This window comes from Camelus ferus, chromosome 2 (genome assembly GCF_009834535.1).
Source record: "Camelus ferus isolate YT-003-E chromosome 2, BCGSAC_Cfer_1.0, whole genome shotgun sequence".
NCBI lineage: Eukaryota > Metazoa > Chordata > Mammalia > Artiodactyla > Camelidae > Camelus > Camelus ferus.
In genome coordinates, this window is record NC_045697.1 from 115822342 (window position 1) to 115840391 (window position 18050).

An 18050-nucleotide genomic window follows, 5' to 3' on the forward strand; every position below is an offset into this window, starting at 1 on the left:
CGGGCTGCCATCTGTTAAGGGCAGATCTCCAAATCTGCTTCAGAAGTCAGCTTCCTGCTTCTTGCGTTCTTCCCCGAGCTTAACTGGAGGCATTAACCCCACTGTGGGGCTTCATAGCTTCCACCTGATAGGCTGCCGGGACAGAACAGAAGGAGAACAAGAAAGCGAACAACTGCTTTCCCACGCAGCAGGGAAGTGGATGGAGTCCAAGTGTGAGAAAACTTCCCCGGTCGGCTGGACCATTCAGATCCAGCTAGAATACTTTATAATCATCATAAGAACAATTACCATTGTCATATTCCAAACCATGCATGACAGCACTATCCTTTTGCTATAAATTCTCTGTTGGCCACACTGTAACTAGGAAACCATCTCCTCTAAATTTTCTCCCTCACTGCAGATGACCTCTGCAAAGAGAAGGAAACCTGCCCTGGACAGCCCTGCCTGGAAAGGCAACAGGACCCCCTCGGGGCAGGAGGTACTGTCATCTGACATCCAAGTGCCCCCTGAGGTGGCTTTAGCTCTGGTTCTACACTATGAAATCTTCCAATTACTCTATTCGGCTTGCTTACTTGCTTTCATTCTTTCTTTCTTCCTTTCTTTCTTTCTTTTTTCCTTCCTTTCTTTCTTTCTTCCTTCCTTTCTTTCTTTCTTCCTTCCTTTCTTCATTTTCTGAAACACTAAGAGGGTGGGGGAGCAACTGAGATTTCAAAGGGCATAAATATTTCATCTCAGTAAGACAAGTCACAATTCATTTGCCTCATTTCACTCATTATAGCTATGAATGTCAGTGCACCTCATTTTTTAATTTTTGAAACAAAGAATTCAACCTGTAAAATGCCTGAAGCATGGCGATGACCTCCATGTGCATAAAAAGAGGTTTAATACCACACAGCAGCAGTTCTGTGAGTACCATATACTTTTTACTTTTTCAACAAAACTCATTAACGTGGCCCAAGAGAAGGCATGCTGAATTAGTAAAATATTTAATAGTAGCAGACTGTTTCTAAAGAAATGCCTGTTCCGTGACTTCCAAGGAGTAACGTGACTAGAACTAAACTAATAGAAGGTTGCCTAATGAAATTTCTGGCTTTATTGAACAGATATGATTTCCCATCAGCATATCAGTTGTCTAGAATGTAAGTATTTACTCTAATGCACTTAAGGAAGCTTACAAAGTTTATTGACATCACATAGTCAACAAATACACAGAGACAGCATAAAGAAGAACTCCAGGATGGCCTCCTTCCAATAATTAAAAAAATCTGACAGAGTCAGTGTCAACAAACCTCAGCCCACGTTTTTTGGAAGGGACTGAGCTAAGACTGGAGATGCAAAGAGTCATATGAGATAAACCTCTCCAGTGTAACCCAAGATTTCTACAAGGACACATCGCATGAGTCAGCATTCTCCAGAGAAACAGAACTAATGTGATATAGAGAAAAACAAATTAATATACATACAGAAAGATTTATTATATGTTAATTATTGTATACTAAGTATACAAATAACATACTATGTATGATTAGTATATAATTATACATTGTGTCATAATAAATATTAAACATTTATTAATAACATGTAATTATGCATATATATATATATAAAAAAATAGATTTCTTATAAGAAGTTGGTTTACATGATTTGAAGGCTGAGGAGTTCCACCACGTATAGTCAGCCAAGTGGAAACCCCAGAGAGCCAAGGGTATAGTTCCAGACGGAGACCAAGGGCATGAGAAACAAGAGAACCAATAATGCAGTTTCAGTCCAAGACCAAAGGTCTCAAAACTAGGAAAGCCAGTGATGTAAGTTCTAGTCTGAGTCCAAAGACCCAAGAACAAGGAGAGCTGATTGTATAAGTCCTAGTCCAAGGGCAGGAGAAGACCTATATTCCAGCTCAAGCAGTCAGACAGAGATCAAATGAATTCTCTCTTCCCTAGCCTTTTTGTTCAACTTAAGCCCTCAACTGATTGAATGATGCCCACCCATTTTGGAGAAGTCCATCTGCTTTACTCACTCTACACATTCAAATACTAATCTCATGCAGAGACACCCTCAAAAACACACTCAGAAATGCTTAACCAAATATCTAGGCTCCTCATGGCCCAGTCAAGTTGACACACAAAATTAACCATCACAAGTCCACCCCCTGTCAACCTGACACCCATATACATAACATTAAACCATACTTAATTTCCAAATAAAAACAATAACAAGGTCATAATTCCATCTAACATGATACAACTAAAAACATACTAACCCCTTCCCCAGGAGAGAAAGTAAAATTCTTAAGCATTATTTAATCTTCCCATCAATATCTCATAACTTAAATACCATGATGTAAAATTAACAATATTTAAACACCATGGTATGATATCAATATATCTCATGTTACACAATAAGATGACAAGGGAGGAAAGAAAATAAAAATACTACATACATTTGTGTGATATATGTACATATATATATATAAAAAATATATAAAATACATGTAGTGGGACTACATTCTTCCATTACTCAATCCATGTTCCCTCGGCCTTTAGCAAACGTCTCAGGTGGTCATGGTTCTATAACTGGTGAGCTGACCTAAACCTTTATTCCTGAAGGGTGGAGACCAATAGTAGTGCTTCCTGGTTTGGGTTGTAGTTTTCTCTGGACCTCAGTCACAGGGCGTGGTGATACTAAGCAATGCCCTAAGGGATCTGCTGTATTCTTCCTTATTTCCACTATGGAGTAGTCATCCAATTTCCCCTCCATAGTCAAGAGCAATCTCCCCAGACAACACAGCGTCTCCCTTCTTTGCTTGTTGGTTCAGAGGAATCACAAGCCCAGAGTGGCCAGGTAGTAGTCTCACCTTCTTGTTCAGTGGAATCATTGTGGTGTCTCCTGGTGCATGCACTTCTCCCTCTGGAACTAAGATCTCTAGGCCAGCATCCAGTAGAGCATAAAGTTGAGGGAACAGAAAGCTAACATTTTGCTAATGGTTTACTCAGGTTAATAGTGAGTGGCACCACTCCAATTTCTACTCCTTGATTCTTGGACCCCAGGAATCTTAGGTACAAAAGAACAAACACCACATATTGGATTCTGATTCAGAACACACACTGCCTTCTGGAATGGTTTACCCAAAACTACAAGGTATTGCCACCCAGCTGGCACTGTAACTGAGTCTTCAAAAGGCCACTCCAGCATTCTCTCAGGTTGGCTGCTTCAGGATGGTGGGGAACATGGCAAGACCAGTGGATTCCATGAACAGAAGGCCCATTGCTGCATTTCATTTGCTGTGAAGTGAGTTTCATGATTGGAAGCAACACTGTGTGGAATACCGCAATGATGGATAGGACATTCTGTAAGACCACCGATGGTAATTTGGCAGAAGCATTGAGTTTAGGGAAGGCAAATCTATATCCAGAGTGTCTATTCCAGTAAGAACAAAACACTGGCCCTTCCACCGTTGAAGGGTCTAATGTAATCAGTCTACCACAAAGTAGCTGGCTGATCACCCTATGGAATGGTGCCATATTGGGGATTCAGGGTTGGTCTCCACTGCTGGTAGATTGGACATTTAGCAGTGGCCATAGCCAGGTTGATCTTTGTGAGTGGAAGTCTATAGTGTTGAGCTCAAAAATAAGTTCCATCCTTGCCACCATGATCACTTTGTTCGTGAGACCACTGGGTAATGACCAGGATGAACACCAACATGGGATGAAGCTTGAAGGCATTATGCTAAGTGAAATGAGTCAGACAGTGAAAGAGAAATACCATATAATCCCACTTCTAGGTGAAATCTAAAAACTGAACTCGCACAAACAGAGAACAAATTTGCGGTTGCCGGGGGGGGGGTAGGAAAGAGGTAAAGGGGGTCAAAGGGTACAACTTCCAATTATAGGATGACTAAGTTCTGGGGATGTAATATAGACCATGGTGACTGTGACTACTATCTTGCATATTTGAAAATCACTGAGCGAGTAGATTTTGTTTTCAACACCAACAACAACAAAAAAGTAGATCTATGGAGATGATGGATTAACTTATCGTGGTAACAGTTTTGCAATATACACACATATCAAATCAATGCATGTACACCTTAAACTTACAAGTGTTATATGTCAGTTATGTCTCAATAAAGCTAAGGAAGAAAAAGAAAGAAAGAAATTACCTAGATGCCCAAAAACAGGGAATTAGCCAAGTAAACTATTATACAACCATACAGTGTTAAAAACATAATTCAGCCATTTAAAAATAATGTTATATAAAAACATTTAGTGGAATACATGTTTATAAGTGTTGTTGCATAAAATAAGGCATAATATAAAAACTACATGTATAGGGGGAAGGCATGGTTCAGTGGTAGAGTGTGTGCCTACCATGCGTGAGGTCCTAGGTTCAATCCCCGGTACCTCCATTAAAAATTAAATAAATCATAAGCTTAATTACTCCCCCGAAATATATAATGAAGTTAAAAAAACACACACACAGTTAACTCCAATAGATGCTTAGCGGTACAAAGAAAGTCTACTTGGAGAGTGAGTGAAAACTACATGTATAGAATTACCATTTTCACGTCAATGTTTTTCATATTTACATTTGTACCAATATAAAATATTTCAATATATTACTCTACTACATAAAATTACCTGAAATAACAGTGGTTAACTGTGAAAAGTAAATTTAAGATTATAGCTAGCAAATAATGGATCCTAAGTTCAAATTCATAGCTATCCAATTTAAAAACCCATAATTTATATGGAATGCTATTATTTTAAGCATGAGAGCATACACTAGCAAGATTCTACTCCAGAGTCATGTTTAGTAACGGAAAGGGTTATCAGCAGAATTAGACCAAAGGCAGAAAAAGGCAACAAGCATTTCATGCCAATGTTCACTCAAGACACTTGTTGAAAATATCTAATGGTTTTTCAAAGTCCATCATTCCGCTCTCATAAGAACCAAGTTGTCCTCATTTATTGGACTGTTATTTATGGTGATCAAGTTATTTTTAATGTTAAATTCATCATTAAATAGATATATTTTCATTTATAAAGGCTAGAATAATTACTCATTTGCTCTCCAGCGCACTGTTCAGTTCTTTTGAAAAAGATTTACCATGTTGGAGTTCATTAGAAGAATAGTTTGAAAAGATTTCATGGTGTGGAAAATAATTTCCGCCAATGAATTTGGGTCAGTAATTTCTCTTGAAATTAGATAAACCAGCATGACAATCAAGAATCAAACTGAGACCAGCTTGTTCAAATTCAGTTTTTCCAAAGCAAAATATGGTATCGTACCAATCTCTGTTCCATCTGTATTATATATTCGAATGTAAAATCACCTGTTGCATCAAATTCATCTTGAACGTGAAGACTACTTATTTGTGTAGTTGAAATGTGATGAACTAGCTTTTGCTATATGAGTATAAAGTTACTCAACCTTGAACTGTTACCAGCAAACAGAGTTTTCCTAGGCTGCATCATTTGCCTGACTCCTACCCATGGTCTTGTATTATCAGATGAAATATCACAGGAAACATATCATTTCAAGTTAAACAGGCAGGTGCTATTACTATTCTTCCCCTAGCAAGAGAAACTTGACCTCCTATCCACAAGTTTCATATCCCAGAGTGAAACAGATTTATCATTTAATTTACAATTAGACGACTTTAATGCTCTCCCTTGGCAGAGAGGACAACAAACTCTTCCATCAGTTACCTTAAAATTAAGCCAAGAAAAGAGGTTTTAGAATGAGAAGAAGAAAAAAAAAAATAACTCTTCTCCATGTTTGGTTTGGAACTGATGATTTGGTACCCCCTTGAGGCTAGAGGGAAGAGAGAAGGAGATGGTGGCCATTCTTACATTTATAACAGTCACCATGAGCAAGATATTCATGTACGTTATATTGTTAAGTGTTCTTAAAACCCATTAAGGTAGCAATATAATTCTTAACTTATAGACAAATAAACTAAGGCTCAAGAGATTAAATAATTTGTTGAAACTCATTTAGTAAGTGTCAGGGCAAGGATTCCAATACTTGCCTGACCGCATACCCATTCTATTTCTAATATTTCTTTATTCTGTCTCTTTAAATATATCTGCTTCTTGCCCTTTATCTTCCTTAGGTTCCCAAGATAAGAACTGCAAAGACCTCTTTCCTGGTAGCTGCACAAAAGTAAGGAAAGCCTTAACTTAAAATCATCAAAAGCAAGAATCTAACTATTACACTATCTTAAACTTGAGGCAGGGAACTTCATACCACGTTAAGCAGTGTCATTCTTCAGTGATGAAATGAATTAATTCTCAAAAAGGGGTTAGGGTCTCAGATACTATTTTTAAGTCCAAAGAAAAACATACTGCAGCTTGATGAGAAATTCTGGATCTTCATTGGACATGACAAAGACTGATAAATTTTATAACAGATTGTGGAATTACAATAGATTCTAAGCCAAAAGAATATATATGAAAATATATATGAAATATATATATATATATGAAAGCTGGGGTGAGATTTGTTTTATTTACTGCAAATTCCCAGAACCTAACATTTTAATAATAATTACTTGATAAATATTTCTTAAATGAAAGTTAAATATTGTCCCTAATGCTAAACCTATTTATAATTTTTAGAGATTTTGTTTTATACTGTTCTAAAGTAAATGATTTCTTTTGGAAGAAATCATTAATAACTAGAAAGAAGATTAGTTCAGGAATCTTTCAGGAGGACTATCATATCCAGTATTTGTAAGCAAGTTTAATTCAAATTAACCACCCAACCCTCACAAAAAACAAGTAAAATTCTGGACAAAATATGGAGGGAAAACTACAATGAGGTATCACCTCACACCAGTCAGAATGGCCATCATTCAAAAGTCCACAAATGACAAATGCTGGAGAGGCTGTGGAGAAAGGGGAACCCTCCTACACTGCTGGTGGGAATGCAGTTTGGTGCAGCCACTGTGGAAAACAGTGTGGAGATTCCTCAAAAGACTAGGAATAGACTTACTGTATGACCCAGGAACCCCTACTTCAAAAAGACACCTGCACCCCAATGTTCATAGCAGCACTGTTTACAATAGCCAAGACATGGAAACAGCCTAAATATCCATCAACAGATGACTGGATAAAGCAGATGTGGTATATTTATACAGTGAAACACTATTCAGCCATAAAAACCGACAACATAACGCCATTTGCAGCAACATGGATGCTCCTGGAGAATGTCATTCTAAGTGAAGTAAGCCAGAAAGAGAAAGAAAAATACCATATGAGATCACTCGTGTGGAATCTAAAAAAATAAATAAATAAATAAATAAATACTAAATAAATACAAAACAGAAACAGACTCATAGACATAGAATACAAACTTGTGGTTGCTAAGGGGGAGGGGGTGGGAAGGGACAGACTGGGATTTCAAAATGTAGTAGAATAGATAAACAAGATTATACTGTATAGCACAGGGAAATATATACAAGATCTTATGGTAGCGCACAGCAAAAAAAAAAATGTGACAATGAATATATGTATGTTCACGTATAATTGAAAAATTGTGCTCTACACTGGAATTTGACACAACATTGTAAAATGACTATAACTCAATAAAAATCTTAAAAAATATATGGAGGGGAAAAAAGCATTAAAGAACTTAAAAAGGGAGTGAGGATTAACTGAGCCAAGATACAGATAAATAAGGAAATCTAGAGAAAGGGATTCTACCTTCTGGGAGACTTTTGTTCCAGAAGCAATTCCAATCCTAAAGAGTTGACCAAGAGACTGAAGAGTATTTTTAAATCCAAGTCACAGTAAGACTAAGAGAACCCTAATGAGGCAGAATTCACCTCAAATTTCCCTCTTTTCTGCAATTGTATCATCTTAAAATAAGTAGCCTTGTAAGTAATAAGTTTGAAAACCCACATCCACTGTATGATTCGTACTCATCGTTATTTTCAGGTAAAACATTTCAAAATATTAAAAAACAATCTCTAGTAGCTCTTTTGGGATTCTCAATATGTGTCAGGCAGTTAAAATTCTCTTTTTTAGCACTAAAAAGTCAGTTGCTGACTTACTTTATAAGACATGTGATACATCGTTATGAGACATGTGATACATCCTTAATAAATACTTTCTGTTAATATCATGCTGCCAAAAATGGAAAATGAGATAGCCAATTACATTAAATTTTCTTCTAATGCACACTTCAATAAATGTGTCAGGACATATTTACATACTTCAGAAAATATATTATACCACTAAACATTTTTTCTTTGTATAATAAATCTGTATAATACAATTGAAAAAAATTATTTTAAACTCTTGATTGCATTTTGAACTATTACAACTTTTCCATGATGTATGAGATATTAAATTTTTTCCAATGCAAATGGTCTCCAGAATTTGATATTGATAAAGATAAAACCTAATGCATAAACTATTTCAATGACTTCAAACATCAAGCTGAGATTTCAGATTGGGTGTGTAAAAACTTAGCTGAATTCTTTCTGAAATAAATCAAAAGCAAGGAAAGCAAGAGAGTAAAATGGAAATTCTGTATTAATTGATACGAATGAATACCCTTGACATCCATTTCAAAATAAATGAAGGTGGGCTACTAAATGGAATACAAATTGTACCAATGGGAAGGAAAAAGAAAAAACAGAGGACAAGATACTCAACACTGAAGATATCAGGTAGAGAGAAGCTCAAAACCAAGAAACCTAGTTTGAAACACCTATAACAGAAAGAATGCAACCAGTTACGTCTGCTACCTTGCTTGAAAATGAACTTTCAGGGAAGAAAAAGACACATTCTGAAGACACATTGTTTGTAATTATGGTAGTGAGACAGAAAAGAAACCATGAGTAGATGGAACCTATAGTTCCAGTCTTTGTCAGGTAAAAATCAGACAAGGACACATACACACACAGAGTTTTTTATCCTATAGAACTCCACTGAGATCCAGGGAGAGTTCCAGCTACTCCAGGCTAAGTCTGATTCCTCCTCTATGCCATCTATTCTATAATAGCCAACTGAAGAGAATTCCAGTCATTAAAAAGTAATGATTAATTGATAATAATAGCCAGCCTTAGAGATAAGCAAAACAACTTCAAACAAAAAGGTCACTATCATTTAAGTTTGTTTGAGAAGAATTAAGATGAGAGGGACTACAAGATTTATTTCTTTTATCAACATTTGTTTTAAAGCTATAGTAAATAAAACTGTATGGCAGTCTCTCAGAGGGACAAATGGACCAAGCCCAGAGCCAGTCCTACAAATAGATGGAAACTAAACTTCTGATGGAGGTAACACTGACAGTATGTGGGTGAGAGGGGAATTATTCAGTAAACTGTATGCAAATAATTTTACAGAGGAAAGATGAAATCAGAATTTTGTATCATCTTCCACAAAAAAAATCAATGCCAGGTGAATTAGAGATTAAAGACTTAGAGACTGCATGAAGAACGGCACTCCCAAATTCCACAAAAAAAAATCAATGCCAGATGAATTAGAGATTAAAGAATTAGAGACTGCATGAAGAACGGCACTCCCAAATTCCCAACCTCACCAAGAAGTAATGAGGACACCCTCAACCGTGTGTCAGCAGAGCACATTTTTTAGAAACTTATACTTCTATTTACAACTGGAAGTTACAAGGCAGTTCTTCTCCTGCTAGAGTGGTGTCACATAAATCCAGCCAAAATAGGTTTAAATAAAATATGGCCTCATGATATAATGGAAAAATGTCCAAGTGTCAGTCAAAAGTTGCTTCTTACATCAAGAAACAGGGAAAGTCTAAAACTGAATGAAAAAAATAACAGATGACAACACCAATATGTCAAAGTTGTTAGAATTATCTGACAAAGACTTTAAAGCAGCCATGATTAGAACACTTCAGTTAGCAATTATAGAAACAAATGAAAAATAGAAACCCTCAGCAAAGAAATACAGTATCAGCAAAGAGATAAAATATAGGAGTGATGTCAGCATCATAGCAGAGTTTAGTGTTCCCTTTTTCTCTCCACTTCAATCTACAAGTAAAGCATCCACAACTCAAAAAATATATCTTTGCTCATTACACCGGGACACTGGAGAATTCCTCATATCTATACATCTAAAGGTGGGTGGACTAGTATAGATAGAGGAAGCAGAACCAGGGAAATGGTAGAAGCAGTGCCAGCAATCTTGGCCCCCAGCCATAACAGCTGAGACCCTGCAACCTCAGAGAACCTGGCAGCAGCAGGGAAGGCAGCTCACACAACGCCAACCTCCTGGCGGCAACTGTACGCATGGCATAGGCAACTGGAGAGAAGTAGCAGCAGAGGCTGGGACCCTGTTATCCAGCTGTAAAGATGCCCACAACTCCAGTCCCTCACCCCTGCCTGCAGCAGCAAATTCCACAAACCTGGCAACAACAGACATGGCAGAAGAACTCATAACCCTAGCTCTTCCCCCAGCTCTTCTGTCCACTCATGGTGGCAGAGCCTGCAAATCAGATACCCAGCAGAAGATTCCCACCACCCTGGTGCTCCAGGCAGCAATACCAGCAACACTGACAGCAGCAAGACACCCACAACCCTGGAGACACAAGAACTGATAATCAGGGCACTGGGTGACGCCTCTGACAGAGGTAGTGGCAAGTAAGTGCCAACTCTCAAATATAACCAGAAGCAGCTCAGGTAAGAGAAATAAAAAACTTGTGTATAGCATCACCTGTGGGAAAATAAAAGAAAAAAACTCTAATTTTAACTTGATGAATCCTTACCATCAAGTTTAAAAAATAAAAAGCTTTACCTTCAAATTCACTATTTCAAATGCACCAGCAGGTGAACAAATGATCCAGGACCATGAATGAAGAACCACAGTAACACTACAACACACACACACACACAAGCTAATAATAATAAAAATTCTGAATCCAAACTTAAATTTATGGAATACTGCAATCTTACTTAAAGAGAATTCAAAAGAGCTGTCATGAAGAAACTCAACAAGTTCCAAAAACACTCATAAAGGCAGTTCAGTGAAATCAGGAATAAAATTAATGAGCAGAAGGAATATTTTACCAAAGAGATTAAAACTCTAAAAAAAAAAATCCAAAGAGAAATCCTAGAGCTGAAGAACTCAATAAACAAGATGAGGAATGCATTCAGAAGCGCTGGAAATGGAGCAAACCTCTGTGGAGGACAGTATTTGTGATCTCGAAGATAAGAATAGAGAAATGATGTAAATAGAAGAGAAAAAAGAATTAAAATATTTTTAAAGTGAGGAAATCTATGAGAGCTATTTGATTCTTTTGGGAAAGGCAATATTGGGGTAACAGGTACCTCAAAAGGGGAAGAGAGGAAGAAAGGAGCAAAGTTTATTTAAAGAAACAATAAGAGAACTTCCCAAACCTGGGGAAGAAACTGGATATACAAGTTAATGAAGTTAAGAGAACGCCTAATTACCTCAATATAAAGAGACCTTCTCCAAGACATATTATACTAAAATTGTCAAAAGTCAATGATGAAGAAAGAGTTTTAAAGGGAGTCAGGGGAAAAATAATGGTAACCTACAAAGGAACCCCCCCTCATTAGGCTATTAGTAGATTTCTCAGCAGAAACCCTACAGTCCAGGAGGGGTAACATTCTCAAAATACTGAAAGATTAAAACTGTCAGTGAAGACTACTCTATCTAGCAAAGTTAACATTCAGAAATGAAGGAGAAATAAAGCTTTCCCAGACAAACAAAAGCTGAGGGATTTCATCAACACTGAAACTATCTTGTAAGAAACATCAAAAAGAGCACTTCTACCTAAAACTAACAGCCAAGAGTACAGAAGACTTCAAATAATGTAATAAACAGAATCAGAAAATTGCAATTCTATATTAGAATAGTTTTTAACACTTTATTATAGCATAAAACTTAAACGAAAAGAGTAGAAAAATAAGTATAGTTACTTTAATTTGGTAACAAACTCAATATAAAAAGTGGTAATTTGAGACAACAAAAACACAAAAGATGAAGATGAAACAGATGGAATCCATATAGGTAAATGAAGATAAGATGCTGTCCACATAAAAAGCTATTTTATCTATAAGATGTTTTTAAAAAAAACTTCATGGTAACCACAAAATATAAATCTAGTGCAGAGACATCAAACCAAAAAAAAAAGGGGGGGGGGTACTGAGAAAATATTATGGAAAACTAACAAACCAAAATGTCTGACAGAAATATAAGGGAAAAGAAAAAATGGATATATAAAACAATGAGAAAACAAAAGATTAAAAAGCAGTACTAACTTCTCATCTATCACCCTAAATGTAATAATTAGCCTAAAAAATAATCATCCTAAATGTAAATGGATTGAATTCATCAATCAAAAGATGCAGAGTGGCTGGATGGATTTAAAAACATCCAGGACATTCACCTCAGCTCTAAAGACAAACATAAGCACTAAGGGAAGGAATGAAAGATGATACTCCAAGCAAATGACAGCTGAAAGAAAGCAGATGTAACCAAACTCATACCAGACAAAGTAGACTTCAAGCCAACAAAGATGGACAGCATACAGTAATAAGGGGTATAGTTCATCAAGAAGATATTACAGTTATTAAAATATATACACCTAACATAGCAGCACAAAAATATATATATAAAGCAGTTATTAACAGACCTAAAGGGGGAAATTTACAGCATCACAATAATAGTAAGGGGACTTTTAATACCCCACTTACATCAAAGGAAAGTTCACCCAGACAGAATAGGGAAAAATATTGCCTTAAATAAAATGATAGACCAGATGAATTTGTTATAATAATACAGAACATTCCCTCTAAATGCAGCAGAACTCACATTCTTTTCAAGTGCACATAGAACTTTCTCAAAGATAGACCACATGTTGGGCCACAAAACAAGTCTAAGTAAATTTTAGAAGACTGAAATCATATCAAGCATCTTTTCTGATCACAATGGTGCGAAACTAGAAATCAAATACAAGCAAAAAACTTAAAAAATATATGAATACTAAATCTATTAAAAAATTGAAAGTTCTTCTCTAAATAGAAAAGAATCAAAGATCTATAGGAAAGAGAAAATCACAAGAGGAAAGGCAAATATATAAAAGAATTGAAAACCACTTAAATAAGCCAGAACATAGACTAAAAAATAATTTAAAAAATTTTGTAAAAGTCATTATAGCTATAATTAATAGCAAAAGGATAAGCATGAAGATGTAAAATAGAACATCAATATCACAGAATGTGGGCGAGGGACGTAAAAATCATAGATCCTTCAGAATGTGTTTGACTTATATAACTAGCAGTCTAAAGCAAGTAGATATCATTACAGGTTAACACACTTGAAAACCAGGGTAACCACAACTCAAAAATATACAATAGGTTCACAAAAAAATAGAAAGAAAAGCTCTCAAGCATAATATAAAAGAAAACTATCAAACCATAAAGGGAAAAAGAAAAAAAGACAAAGTATAAATATAGAATTAATTGGAAAACAAGTTTTAAAATGGCAATAAATACATACTTATCAATAATAACTTTAAATGTTAATGGACTGAATGCCCAGATCAAAAGACATAGAGTGGCATATTGGATTAAAAAAAAACAAGAACCCGTAAGATGCTGAATACAAGAGAATAACTTTCAGCCAAAAAAATACACATAAATTGAAAGTGAGGGGATGGAAAAAGGTATTTCACACAAATGGAAATGACCTGAAACAGGGATAGCAATACTTGTATTAGACAAATGAGATTTTGCAACAAAGGCCATAAAAAAAGACAAAGAAGGACACTATGTAATGTTAAAGGGATCAACACAAGAAGAGGATATTACACTTGTTATCATATATGTATCAAATATAAGAGCTCCTAAATATATAAAACAAATACTAACAGACATAAAGGGAGAAATTGACAGGAATCCAATTTTAGTAGGAGACTTTAATACCCTTCTGACATCAATGGACAGATCTTCCAGACAAAAAAAAAATCAATATAGCAACAGAGATCCTAAATGATACAATAGTACAGTTGGATTTAATTGATATTTACAGGACTTCAAGCACCTTTTCGGACCACAATGATATGAAACTAGAAATCAACTACAGAAATAAAAATGGGGAAAAAAATCATTGCATGGAGATTAAACAACAATCTACTAAAAAAAAAACCAATGGGTCAATGATTAAACCAAAGAGGAACTCAAAAATACATGGAGATAAATGACAATAAAAACATAACCTTACAAAATCTATGGGAGATGAAAGACCTATATGCTGAAAACTATAAAAATTTGACAAAGGAAATTGAAGATGATTCAAAGAAATGGAAAGGTATCTCATGCTGTTGGATTAGAAGAATTAACAATGTTAAAAAGGCCACACTATCAAAAGCAATCTATGGATTTAGTTTGATCTCTATCAAATACTTATGACATCTTTCACAGAACTAGAACAAATAATCCTAAAATTTACATGGAACCACAAAAGACCCAGAATTGCCCAAGCATTCCTGAAGAAAAGGAACAAAGCTGGAGGCATTACCCTTCCAGATCTCAGACAATATTGCAAAGCTACATAAATCAAAACAGCATAGTTTTAGCACAAAAGCAGACATATAGGTTAATAGAACAGAATAGAGAGCCCAGAAATAAACGCACACACATACAGTCATGTAATCTACAACAAAGGAGGCAAAAATGTACGATGGAGAAAAGACAGTCTCTTCAGCAAGTGGTGTTGGGAAAGCTGGACAGCCTCATATAAATCAATGTTAGAGCACTCTCTCATACCATATACAAAAATAAACTTAAAATGGTTTAAAGACCTAAATATAAGACATGACACCACAAAACTCTTAGAAAAGAACATAGGAAAAACATTTTTTGGCATAAATCATAGCAATATTTTCTTAGATCAGTTTCCCAAGGCAAAAGAAGTAAAAGTAAAATTGAACAAATGGGACCAATCAAACTTTTAAAAAATTTTTGCATAATGAACAAAAGCATCAACAAAATGAAAAGACGATCTACAAAATGGAAGAAAACTTTTGAAAAGTATGCAACCCATCAGGGGTTAATATTCAAAATATAGAAATAGCTCATACAACTCAATATTCAAAAAACAAAAAACTCAGTCAAAAAATGGGCAGAAGACTTAAATAGATATTTCTCCAAAGATACATATGGCCATCAGGCACATACAAAGATGCTCAACATTACTAACTATTAGAGAAATGCAAATCAAAACTACAATGTGGCATTATCTCACACCAGGTAGAATGGCTATCATCAAAAAGTCTACAAATAATAAATGCTGAAAAGGGAATCCTCCTACACTGTTGGTTGGACTGTAAACTGGTGCATCCACTATGGAAAACAGTATGGAAATTTCTTTAAATATTAAAAATAGAGCTATCAGATGATCTAGCAATCTCACTCTCGGGCGTATATCTGGAGACTAAACTAATTCAAAAATATATGTGCATCCCAATCTTCATAGTAGCACTATTTACAAAAGCCAAGACATGAAAACAACCCAAGTACCTCTCAACAGACAATTAGTTTAAGATGTGTGTGTATATATACACATACAGTGGACTATTAGTCGGCCACAAAAAATAATGACATAATGCCATTTGTAACAACATAGATGGACCTAAAGAATATCATGCCAAGTGAAGTTAAGCAGAGAAAGACAAATATTATATGATGTCACTTATATGTGAAATTTTAAAAATAAAAAATAATCTGTATATAAAACAAAAACAGATTTACAGACATAGAAAACAAACTTTTGGTTACCAAAGGAGAAAGGAAGGGGAAGGATAAACCAGGATTATGAGATTAACAGATACAAAACTCTATATATAAAATAGATAAGCAAAAAGGATTTACTGTATAACACAGGGAACTATATTCAATATTTTGTAATAACCTTTAATCAAAAATAATCTGAATATATATATGTATACACATACATATATGTAACTTTGTTATACACCTGAAACTAACACAATATTGTAAATCTACTGTACTTCAATTAAAAACACACAATCAATCAACAGTATCTAATTGACATTTATACGACACTTCACTCAACAATGGCAGAATATTTTTTTTCAAATGTCCATGGGACATACACTAAAAGACAGCACATCCTGGGCCATGAAAATTCTCAGCTAATTAAAGAAATCATGCAGTGTATATTTTTTAACCAAATTGGAATCAAACTAGAAATCAATAATAGAAAGGTAACAGGAAAAGTTCTAAATACTTGAAGACTAAACAGCACACCTCTAAATAACCTATGGGTTAAATAGGATATCACAAGTGAAATTTTAAAAGTGCACTGATGAGAGAAAATTCAGCATATGAGTATTTGTGAGAGGCAGCAAAAGCCCTGCTAAGAGTTTTATTAACACTATTTGCTTACATGATCAAGGGGAATGTCTCAAATCAAAAATCTATTCTCCATTTGAGATTCCAATTGCGTGTATGTTAAACTGTCTGATGTTGTCCCACAGCTCTTGGATGCCCTGATATGTTTTCTTACTTTTATTTTTCATTTATGCTTCAGTTTGTATTTCTACTGACCTATATTTAGCTAGCTTATTTCTCAGCTATGTCAAAGTCTACAGGTCAGCCCATCAAAATCATTATCTGTTACTTACGTTTTTAAAAAAATTTTTCTAGCATTTACATCTGCTTATTTCTTATAGTTTCCATCTCTACACTGAAATTCCCCATCTGTTAAATCCTACTGTCCACTTTTTCTCACTAGAGAATTTAACATATTAATCATAATTATATCAAAGTCCTTGTCTGATAGTTTCAGCATCTGGGCCATCCTCTCATCTAGTTCTATTGGTTATTTTGTCTTTTGACAGCAGATTATTGTTCTTTGCTTTTTGTGCATCTTATAATTTTTCATTGAATTCCATACATCTTGTGTATACTAGTAGAGACTGACTATATGTTATTTATGCTTGGAAATGTTCATGCCTCTTCTGCTAGGCTATCAGTGTGGAAGGATGGGAAGGAGTGAGTCAGTCTAGTCAGGCGTTGAGCTGAATTTAAGTTTTTTTAATTTTATGGTAACTTTCACTGTACTGCTTGCTTCAGCTTCCTTTAGCATGTGTTTTAAGGCAGGGATGGCCAGCATTTCCAGTGGGTTTTTTTTGTTTGTTTGTTTGTTTGTTTGTTTGTTTGTTTGTTTTATGCTAGATCTTATCTTCCAGTCTTCCCTGTGCACCTGCATCACACAAGGCTTCTTGCTTCACTCATTTTCCCTAAGCCATTGCTATTGCTTACAACCCAGGAGCAAGAGGGGATGAGTTGTTTCTCTGTGGTCATGGTTCAGCCTCATTCTTAGACAAGCCATGGGCTTAGGTCTCTGGAGTGGAGCTTTCCTAATGATTGTGCTCTTCTTCCCCATTGCAGCCAAACTCTGCCTTAACTATTCAGTGGGTGTTGTTTGCAAGAGAGTTCTCTGCCCATTGCCCAAGGATCGGGGAACATAACTATACTAGTGTAGGGTCCTCGCCTTTCCCCCAAGTTAGAAGGTCCCCCCCTCCTTTTACTCTTTCCCCAGCTGCAATGGTCTTCACACGCCCCTTGGGGATAACAGCATTTGTTTACCTTTCCCTATGGCCTTAAATATTTTGTCCCATGTGATAGAAAGTCCTGGAGGGGCTTTATGCTTTTTCCCATAGACTCTGCCTCTGAGGAAGCCTCTCAATTCTCACTCCTTGCTCTAAATTTTTCTCATGAGCACCCACTGGAGGTCTGTGGAGAAGAACTTGCAAGTGATTGCAAACTCTATTTGTGTCTATGACTCCCAAGGTTTCAACACTCTCACTTGGCATTAAGAAACTCATTAAAAAGTTTACCTGAATAGCACCCAGCCTCTCTCCCTCCCATGTTGTGCCACACATGAGCCAGTGCTTGCTCCTTATTACTCCTTGGAGCAGACTGCTTGTCTTTGGATTTCCAGTTGGTTTCCCTTTGGCATCAGCTCTCTGATGATCTCAAAGAAAAGTATGATTTTGTAATTTATCTGACTTTT